The 8707-nt window shown below is 43.1% G+C and overlaps 1 long non-coding RNA gene across 1 annotated transcript in view; it reads left to right on the plus strand.

The window, feature by feature from the left end:
- The window catches only part of LOC129685572 (uncharacterized), a 28684-nt gene extending 23807 nt beyond the window's left edge, over window positions 1-4877 (plus strand). The window contains exons 2-4 of the long non-coding RNA XR_008721509.1: window positions 2245-2458; window positions 2629-2699; window positions 4336-4877. This is a non-coding gene — a long non-coding RNA (uncharacterized LOC129685572). The remainder of the gene's footprint in view (window positions 1-2244; window positions 2459-2628; window positions 2700-4335) is intronic.
- The last annotated feature ends 3830 nt before the right edge of the window (window positions 4878-8707 follow it).

The following is an 8707-nucleotide window of genomic DNA, read 5'->3' on the forward strand; positions in this document are numbered from 1 at the left end:
TCTTTCTTTCTTTCTTTCTTTCTTTCTTTCTTTCTTTCTTTCTTTCTCTTTTCATTAAGATAAACCAAACCTTTCAAGTCCTTGGTGATGAAAGTTTTACAGTTACAGTTAGACGTGAATAGGGCCTCCACTTCTGATTCTGAAAGGTAGGAAGGGAAGACAGAACAGAGAGGAGGAAAGATCAATGTGATTATTGCAGGAACTGATACCAAATAGGGTCTCCTTGGACTGCACAACTTAAAGCTCTGGCTGGTCAGTTTTTCAAAGGTCAAAGATCAGGTACTTGGTTGGGGACAGGTCTGTCAGGAAGATGTCCCTTGCTTTAGGAAACTTGAAGAGACAGATATAATCCAATACTATCAATTTTAATATCCTCCTTGAGCAGCGGCATCTCTGATGCCTGAAAACAAGAGAATACAATGCAGCAGCAGCATCTTCTAAGGTTTAAAGGTCAACCTGACTTGTATCCTGCAAGAGATATCTCCTGGTCATCTTTAAACTACGTGTAGTCTGTGCATAGGAGTGGCTGTCAAGGACTATTCTAAACATACATGGAGAACTCTACCTGTCTGGGGAAAAGATGGACGTCAAGATCAACCTTGGGAACCAAGACGAGATGACATCGGGAGTACCCAACTTTGCATCCTCAGTGGCCACGTGCTTGCCATTCTTGCCTCGAGTTGCTCATGATTTTGCTGCTAGTCCCTTTTGATTACCTTCCCACTGATTTCTATCACTGGCTCTCAGTATCTTGCTTTCTCTACATCACTAAATTTTTTTTTTTTTTTTTTTTACTTAAAGAGAATGATTCAAAGTACAGGTAATATAGGATTTTTAAATTCAAAATATTCATGAGAAACTTCATTCTTTTTGTTAATCGTTTACATTTTTATTTTGTGTGTGTGCTTACATGTGTACACATGTTTGTGGGGGGGGATATGTGGGTGTACACCTGTGTGTGTGGACTGGTTAGTAGTTGATTTTGGTGCCTTCTTCTAGCCCTTTCTGCCTTACTTTCTGAGACACGGCCTCTCACTGTATCTGGAGCTGTTCGTTTCGGCTAGCTGGTCAGTGAGCCCCAGGGCTGCTCCTGTCTTTGTTTCTGGGATTACAGGCCACCATGCCCAGGTTTTACAAGGGTGCTAGGGATCTAAACTCAGGCCTTCATGCTTGTATAGCCAGCACTTTATTAACTGAGCCATCTCACTAGCTCTTGTTTTTCTTCCCTCCCTTTTTCTTTCCCTCTCTCCCTTCCTCCATGTCTTCCTTTTTTGAGACAAGGTTTTGCTCTGCAGTACAGATTCCCTTTGAATTCATAATGTAGTGGAAAATACCACACACCATCATCCTCTGGTTCATGAAAATATTTTCATGTGTTGTTTAAACAAGTACTTTAAAAATTTGCTTGGAGGTTTTTTTGTTTTTGTTTTTTTCCTAATATTACCTTGCTGTCTCAGTTAGGTTTTCTATCTCTGTGATGCAACACCACAACCAAAACCAAGTTGGGAAGGAAAGGGTTTATTTTGTCTTATACTATACTTCCAGGTAACAGTCTACAACTAAAGGGAAATTGAGGCCTGAATTCAAGCAGGGCAGGAACCTGGAGGCAGGAACTGATGTTGAGGCCACAACTGGAATGATGCTTACTGGCTTGCTTAGGCTGCTTTCTTATAGCACCCAGGACCACCAGCCTAGGGGTGGCACCACCCACAATGGGCTGGGACCTCCCCTATCAACCATCAATCAGGAAAATGTACTGCAGGTTTGACCATAGATGAAGCTGATGGGGACAACTTCTCAATTGAGGTTCTCTCTTCCTAAATGACTTTAGCTCGTGTCAAGTTTACATAAAACTAGCAGCGCACTCGCAGATTCCGTATAACCAAACTGCTACTACATAAGTGCATCTTTATCTGCAACCTTCACTGAATTCGTATCTTGGAACAGTCATTTACTGTCACAGATCATCAGGAGGTGACTTCATCAAGCCGGCTTTCTGCTGGGCTGCAATCATGGAGACTGTAATTATCAAGCTGGTTGTAATTCATTAAGATTCTTCTTCTTCTTCACTTTCATTTTGAACCTTTTTTTTTTTTTAGATACACTTCCTGCATTGTAAATTCCTATCTCTGTCTGTTTAAAAAAAAAAACCAAAAACCATAGACAGTTAATAGAGTACATTTGTGTCGCATTTGTTTATTGATTTGATTTTGTAATGATCTCTTTGTTGCTTCATTTCTACAGCAAGGCTTGGCCTGTTTTACCAGCCAACATGCAAATATTTCTAGAGGCTGGCCTCTGTAGTCCCAGAGCAAAAGAATTTTGGTCTTGCAGAAAGCATTTGCATCTGGATGAAGGACTCCTACCACACAAAGAGACTGCACCTGGATACAAAACCAGGAAGAGTTTGCTCAGAGGAAGGATCCGAAGAGCAGAGGGGTTAGCTGCAAGGTGTCAGGTAATATGAAGAGTGTGACCTGGTGCTCAAAACCAGGGATTTGGGGAAGCCCTGAATTTTGTCTGTCATGAAGATCTTTGTGTGTTTGTGTAGCCTCTGAATGCTGGCAGTCAAGTGCAGATTGTCACTCTAACCTGTCAGTCATTGGCCTTTTTTTTTTTTTCTTTCAGATCTCCCTGGGCAGCTCCATTAGAAAAGGTTATCAGGTTCCCTGCAGGCTCATTGGAGCCACCAGTAAATGGTGAGTACAGTCCACAGAAGAATGTGTTTCTCAGCAGCACCCAGGGACTTACTGGAGCCGTGGTTCTCATCCTTCCTAATGCTGCAGCCTTTAATACAAATTCCTTACGTCGTGGTGACCCTCGCAATCATAAAATTATTTTGCTACTTCACAACTGTAATTTTGCCAGTCTAATAAGTTGTAATGTAAATATCTGATATGTGACCCTCGTGGGGTTGCTCCCCACTGATTGAGAACCACTGTAACTGGAGTATTCTTAAGGGTACAGAGGCGTTACAGGCAGGCAATTCATGTTTGCCCCCTCTGGTGCTCACCACCTTCCGGGGATGGGAGGCTGGTCCCTCTGTTTCTCCTCAATACAACTTCACTGGGAAGTGTAGATACCAAGGAGGAAATGCAAATAGTGGGGAAGTAGAGGGGAAAAAGAGATACAGTGTGCCATTGCTCCAACTTTTTAAGAGGAAGGGAGAGAGAAAAAGAGGGAGGGAGAGAAGAAGGAAAGGAGAGAGAGAGAGAGAGACAGAAGAACTATAATTTCCTCTAGAGTTGGGCTTTGTGTTTTAAAATGTGAACCAGAGAATCATTTAGGACCCATTGCTTGCCCAAATCAAAGAGCAAACGAAGCTAGAAGCATCTTATAAAGCATATCCAATTACCTGAGTATTATTTTACAGGTCTTAAATAGAGAGAACACGATTTTAAAATTAGAGATGATAGCTCAATATGTTAATCTTGTGTAAAAATTAAATCAGGGTGCTCATCATACCCTCTGTATTTTGCTTAATGTGGTTTTACTAAATAGGGATTTTCAAGAGTGGTTCACTACTGCTAATGCAGTCATTATGCTGGCGGAGTGTTACACACTGTAAGAAGAAAAAACTGAGCTGATTAGAAATTTTATCTAATTACATTGTTCCATTAAAAAATAAAATAAAAGAATGTCGAGGGGCTGGAGAGATGGCTCAGCAGTTAAGAGCATTAGCTACTCTTCCAGAGGACTGAGGTTTGATTCCGAACACCCATGTGTCAGCTCACAGCCACCTGTAACTCTAGACCCAGGGGATCCTGTAGCCAAGATTTTGGCTTCTTTAAAAAACACATAAATAGTATAATAATATGTTTTTATTTTAATTCCAGGTGTGGGGATATGGAGCTGCTTTGTAGCAGCTGTCATTTGCCCCATGCTCTGGTGTGGGGGGCATGATTTTGCCAGCTGCAGATAGTTTCTGTGATTTTGTGATGCTTTGAATTCTGGGGACTTTGGAGGATATATAAATGCTAGAACCCTGAAAGATGGGTTTCTGGCCGGCCGCTGGTTGCTGTTAGTTGAAGTTTGGTAAGTAGTCTTGCACAAGAAGAAACAATAATAAGGAGAAATTAGCCTGTAAGCACTTGACAAGACAGAGGCAGGTATATCTCTGTGAGTTCGAGGCCAGCCTGGTCTGCAAAGGGAGTCCAGGACACCTAAGGTTACACAGTGAGAACCTGCAGAGGGGGGGATGGGGAGGAGAAATTAATTATCCTGACAGTGAAGATCAAATTTGTCCCAAGGAGCTCAACACCTCTAACCAGCAGGAAGTAGTCCAACAATAACATTGGTCCTTTTCCTCTCCATCCTTTTTTCTCTCTTATCTAGTGTTAGGGCGTTGAAAGGGAAGAAGAAAAATGGTGGAGAAGAGTGAACAAAAGAAGAACCCATAAAATGGCAAACGCCAGCTACAGGATCCTACACCCTCTGCTGGTCTCCGAGGACATCAGACACATGTGTGATGCCAGACGGACACTCAGGCAAAGCTCCCATACACATAAAATAAAATAAAATACTGCAACAACAACAAAACAGTGTCCATATGCTGGCTACACTGCCGAAGCGTAACAGCTGAAGATGTTGCCGGAAACGCCAAAGCCAGTTTCCTGGGTTCCTCTTCTTTCCTTTCTTCCTAGTGACACCATGAGTCTTATTCTACCAGTTTTGCAAGATGAACTGAACAGACCTCACGCTTTTAAAGACCTTGTACAGGGATCTGGGGAGATGGCTCAGTGGTTAAGAGCGCTTGCTGCTCCTGCAGAAGACCTGGGTTAGGTTCCCAACACCACATGGTCCCTCCCAACCTTCTGTAACTTCCGTTCCAGGGGCATCTGAGTATTCACTTGACCAATACATAATTAAAAACGAAATCAATCTTTAGTTTAGTTTCGCTGTCGTTGTTTTTTGAGACAGGGCTTCTCTCTGTACCCCTGACTGTTTTGGAACTCACTGTGTAGACCTCTGACTAAGAGATTTGCCTGCCTCTGCCACTGAGTGCTGGGATTAAAGGCAGGGCACCACCAATGATTTGCCTGACAAAATCAATCTTTAAAAAAATGAAATCAGTAACTTCTACAGTAACCACAGTCTCATTAAGATTTAATCTTCTGGGAAGTTACCCCTCTGCATAACTTTAAGGAGCTGTGGAGTTTATTATCGAGTTTCAAGGGAGAATAACTAACGCATGCGCTCACTATCTGAGCTTTTCTTACCTGTAGACTAATGCGTACACTTCATGTGCTTCTCTTTAATGTAGCAGTCACTGCAGTGGTTGATAGAACATGTTTTCATGGTGGCTTCTGGTTGTCCCAATTCAGAGACAAGCGTTTTACCACGTAAAATCATGAGCTCTCATAGTTGAAAGATTGAAAACGTTTTAGAACCAGAGAGTAGAATTGATAGTAATATGACAGGTTTCAATTTGAAGTTCCTGAGTGCCTCTTGTTATACCCAGTTCGCGAGCCCCCAAAAGATCTACAGGAAACGACTCCGTTGCAAAACACATGAGGGTCTTTTTATTGTAAATTACAAGATGCAGCTTGGGCCTACACAGGCCCACCGCCAAAGCGGTGCGAGCTGAGCGCGCGTCCGCAGGTTAGTTGGGTGATTTATAGATTCTGGTTCCTCCCAGCATACCCAAGGCAGGGGCAATTCCTGCCTGGCAAGCATCTATTGGTCAAGATGCTACATTTTGAATCGATTGGCTATAGAAAGGTTCCCAGACCATTGACCATGACCAGGTGTCCCTCCCCCTAGGGAGGGTCCAGTTTCCTAGCAACCGTATCTCTAGTGGGTGGGGAAAGAATGCAGTGAGGTAGCTCTCCCCTCAGGGCATTACTAACTTTTTACCGCACCTACTCTAGGTTTTAACGACTTTATCCTTTGGTCTCTCACTCTGTACTCTGCAGAATCAGAGAAATTAGCTGATTAAGAAGGGCCTGTGTTTATATGTACCAGCCACGGGAGTGTAGTGTGTTAGAGTTTGTAGGGGTGCGGTTGAGGGTGGGCATATTCGAATGATCTGCTGAGTCTTTGAGCAGCTTTAAAAACCAGGAAGTGCTCTCAAAAGACCACACTGAAACTTAGCAGCTGGCAGCGCACTGGTCAGAATGGAGGTTGTGATCAGTCCTGGGTCGCAGGCTCAGGAGAGGACTCAGTGCAACTCCTCCAGCTCTCTCATCGACTAAACTGATTGAGCAGTACTTCTTCAACTTCGAGATGGTCGCTGGGTCAGGAAACCAGTGGGAGAAGGGCCCAGGTAGAAGCAGATGCATCAGAACCAGAGGAAGGCCCGTCTGGATCCTCACGGCGAGAATCATCACCGGGCAGACAACATACCCGCCGCAGATCTCCAGATCACTCTGGTGGAAACAAACCTATAGTTTAACAGCCAGACCAGGTGGTAGGAGGGCCTGGAGGAGCAGGAGGAAGGGGGGAAAACAAGGAAGAGGAAGGAGGGGGAAGTGGAGACAATTCTACTCACAATTAACAGCAAAAGCTGCCTTCTCCACTTGAAGTGGGCAGGTAAACCCATCCATTCACTGCAAGCTCCACACAGAATTTTTTTTTTTTATTGTTTATAAATAATTACAGCTCTCTTTCATGTTTCCGCATTCTGGGTCTGAGGGAAAAAAAGAGAACTGGGCCTGTTAACCTTTACTGACAGCTAAGCATTTATGGCCGGCCAGGTGCGTATCCTGTATCTAATCTCTACTTAAGTCTGCCTTGCAGCAGCTGCGGCAGTTGGAGGGAGTTAAGGAGTCATTAAATACTAAGGAAATGTTCGTGCCCGCACTGTCCCAAGCTCAGGGGGTAAGAACAATTTACTAACTGCTTTCTGTGTGGAAAGAGTCCCAGAAGATTTATTCGTACCAAGATCACTGCTTCCAGGGTGCGTTAAAGTGACCCATTCAAGAGACCCAATAGGGACCGTGGGACCCTTTATTGATCTGTTTTCTTTTTAGCATTGTGACATCTACAAAAGCTTTTAAGTGCCTCTTTGTCACTTCCCCTGGTTTTCTGGGATTGGGAGGAGGAGACTCTGGTACTCAGGCAAAGCACAGTCATTTGAAAAATGCCACATCTTAAACAAATAAATAAATAGATAAAAATATTTTTTTTCCATCTTTAGCCAAGGAGATTGAAGAGGTGAATAATATGAGGTCAAGTACAATGAGATCTCAAAGAGAAGAACGCAATACCAAAGGAATGTTTGTGTGACTTGTTCATACAGTCTAGGACAGAATGATAGACATAGGCTGGGAGGACGTGAATGTCAGCCCAGTTCCAGGACTGGCTTCCTGGATGCCTGAGTGGGACAAGGCCCCTCATACCCATCGTCCTTATTGGTCCTGTGAGAAGATACTCCCGAAACTGATCCAAGTTCATCCAACATGCCTACCCTCTGACTGCCTACCCTCTGAGAGAAACAGTCAGCCTTGTGTCCACTCTACAAGAAACAAGACATCCTTCATATGGTCTAATAAGCAAAGAGCAGCACAGTGACTTGGAGCCTATGTCACAGAGTTCAGTCTTTAGCTCTTTTCTGCCCAAGCTTTGCTTCCTCTGAGTATTTTTTTTAATGTGTGTGTTCATGGTTGTGTGTGTGCATGTGTGTGCGTGTACACATAGAGGCTGAGCTGACATGCAGTAGCTTCCTCAGTCATTCTCCACTTCTTGTTTTTGAGGTTTTTTTTTTTTACTTTACTTTTTTTTAATTGAAAATAGATTTTTTTCATATGAAATATTCTTAAATCTGCCCCCCAATTCTTCTGAGATCCTCCTCACTTCACCACACTCTTTTTCTTTTTCTCACTTAATTACAAACAAACATCTAAAATAATAATAATAAATAAAATAAAATAGAATAAAAATGGACAAGCAGAATAGGACAAAAACAAATACCCAGAAGAAAAAAAAAAGTCAAAAAGAAATCTTAAGAAACATGTAGACACAGTGACACACACATTTGCTCACACAGAAATCCTGTAAAATCACAAAACTAGAAGCCATAATATATACTTAAAGGACCTATAAGGTAAAAACAAAACAAAAACTTGAAAAGGCATTATGTTACAAAGTACGTCTAAAAATGCCATTGAGTTTGGTGTGTGTTGGCCATTTACTTATTACATGGAGTCTGGCCTCAAGAATGGGTTTGTATACTCTGTGAGACTCCACCGGAGAAAATTAATTTTTGTTTTGCAAAAACTTACTAGCTGGAGATAGCTTCTGAGTTGAGGGTGTGGGCTTCTGTCCACTTTCCATGTCAGTGCTGGGACCCCATCTGTGCAGACCCACACAGGCCCTGAGCCTGCTGCCTCAGTCTCTGAGAATTCCTATGTGCTTCAGGCATACTGTGCTTAGAAGCCCTTTTTTATCTTTGTGTCTTCTATCCCCTCTGACTCTTAGAATTTTCCACCTCCTCTTCCGAAGGGTTCACTGCGCCTCCAGGGGAGGTATTTAATGCAGACAAATAGCACTGAGTGTTGCAAAGTCTCTCGCTGTCTCCGCACTGTCCAGTTGTGGATCTCGGTCTACTGCAGGAGGAAGCTTCTCTGATGATGGCTGAGCAAGGCCCTGACCTATGGGCATAGCAGGATGCTGTTAGAGAAATTTTATTTCTATGGTCCTTTAGAAAAACGGTAGTACTTAGTTTTCTCCTAGGTTCCTGGTGCATCTGCTCTCAGATCGTTGGCCA

This window comes from Psammomys obesus, unplaced genomic scaffold (genome assembly GCF_907164565.1).
Source record: "Psammomys obesus unplaced genomic scaffold, mPsaObe1.curated_primary_1811, whole genome shotgun sequence".
Taxonomy (NCBI): domain Eukaryota; kingdom Metazoa; phylum Chordata; class Mammalia; order Rodentia; family Muridae; genus Psammomys; species Psammomys obesus.